This window comes from Penaeus monodon, chromosome 4 (assembly GCF_015228065.2).
Source record: "Penaeus monodon isolate SGIC_2016 chromosome 4, NSTDA_Pmon_1, whole genome shotgun sequence".
Taxonomy (NCBI): Eukaryota; Metazoa; Arthropoda; class Malacostraca; order Decapoda; family Penaeidae; genus Penaeus; species Penaeus monodon.
The window spans coordinates 53,243,561-53,246,060 of NC_051389.1; positions in this window are offsets into that span (position 1 = coordinate 53,243,561).

Sequence of the window (2,500 nt, forward strand, 5' to 3'; positions counted from 1 at the left end):
TCCCCGTCCGTACTTGCACATAAACTATCATTCCACTATTAAAGAGTACTGTCTATCTGACCCGTTAGTACATGAAAACGACATAGAACTGGTTACTCTGCTACCTTTACCTAAAATTCTGAAAAAAAAAGGGTCTGGTAAAGAAACGGAGGTAACATACAAGCTGATAAACCAAGCATCAAAGGGTAAAGACTACAGTTTTCATTTCCATTAGCGGTTGTTATACCACAACAAAGACGAAACTTGGTTCTTGGTTGTCTCTCTCCACACGTCCATGCAGATGGCCTTTTACACACACCGGTAATAAATTCGAGTCCACACTACCGAATTCCTATTGAGGGTAAACAAACAGTGAAAAGGGAATATAACTTTATAGAAACTTCCCTGTGTGGCCTCCAGCTCACTTATCACTGTATAATAGAAATTAATGAAAATCATGCATAAACATTAATAACATGCTGATATATGGAAAAATATTTCATTTTGTTATACAGTTCTATATGTGTATATATACATTGTTTATATATATATATATATATATATTATATATATATATATATATATATATATATATATATATATATATATATATATATATATATATATATATATATATATATATATATATATATAATATATATATATATGTGAATAGATATGTATACATATCTCTTCTTTTAACGGTAGGTTCATGTCTGAGCCGCCGTGGTCACAGCATGATACTTAATTGTAGTTTTCATGTTGTGATGCTCTTGGAGTGAGTACGTGGTAGGGTCCCCAGTTCCTTTCCACGATGTATACATATACACATATATAATATATATATATATATATATATATATATATATATATATATATATATATATATATATATATATATGTGTGTGTGTGTGTGTGTGTGTGTGTGTGTGTGTGTGTGTGTGTGTGTGTGTGTGTGTGTTTGTTCATAATATACATATAGTATATATATATATATATATATATATATATATATATATATATATATATATATATATACATATATATATATATATATATATATATATATATATATACACACACACACATATATATATATACACACACACGTGTGTGTGCGTGTTATACACACATGTATATTCATATTACAACACACACATACATATATGTATATTCACATGATTGCATTGGTTATAATTGTAAAAGTGTCTGGATACAGAATGGCTAAACCCCATTGAAGTGTTTATTTTCGTAATTCTATTTTGAATGCATATCAGATGGCAAAATTAGTGTTAGAACTAATAGGGTAAATTATGACAAATATCTATAACTGGTAGGTTTGTTTAAATGTTCACAGTTTCATGGGGGGGGGAAGGGAGTAAGCAGGGAGTATAAACCTAGGGAAAATTTGTGGCGAGAATAACACGCGATTCCGATAGCTCAATGTCCGTTGTCTTTTTCTCTTATTTTATTTAAGGCGTGAGTACAGCAACGAGGCAATTCCAATTTCGCCAAGGAATAGATTGGGAAGGGAACTATATATCAAAGTAATGTAGAGTAAAGCAAGAAAGTTAGAAGGGAGGCACTGATCATTATTGGTCCAAGGTAATAACAGAAAATATCAGGGAGTGGGGGTGAGTGTCTTGATCCTGTCTCACGTTTGTTTTTATCATATATATATATATATATATATATATATATATATATATATATATATATATATATATATAATCACACACACACACACACACACACACACACACACACACACACACACACACATATATATATATATATATATATATATATATATATATATATATATATATATATATATATATATATATATATATATATATATTTATTTATTTATTTATATGCTGCCATTTTTCTTATTGTTATCGCGTAGAAATCCCAAATTCCTGTGGAATATTATACATACCCTGAATACAAGAACATGACTGAAATATTAGTTAACTTCACGTTCACACACACACACACACACACACACAGTTAGTACCACACACACACGCACGCACGGATGCTATCAGTATCATACACTCACACACACACGCAATCAGTATCATACACACCCACACCCACGCAATCAGTATCATACACACATTATTATGCCTCTTCACTCTGCGGTAACGGTTTATTTTTTGTCTTATGGTATTGCTGCAAAGGCCTATGATACTGCTTCAAAAGTGTGTCCGCATATAATTGCACTGTGATCCTCCATGACCCAGTCTGATCTTGATGACTCTGTTCTCCGTGTAGCTCGACGAGTGGCGTCATTTCGGCTTTTCTTGGGGAGGAGGGCAAGGATGGGTCGGCGAGCGAAGCGAACAAAAAATGGAAAGGAATAGCTATTCTAGGGACATTTTAAACTATAACGAAACCTATAGAAGTGTAATTTAGTATAAAAAAAAGTTAAAAATTGTGGCGGGGGGAGGGGGGCAGCCCCTGAACCCCCCTCAACTGACGCCCTTGGCTTGATCGGGATTAATTCAATTTACCA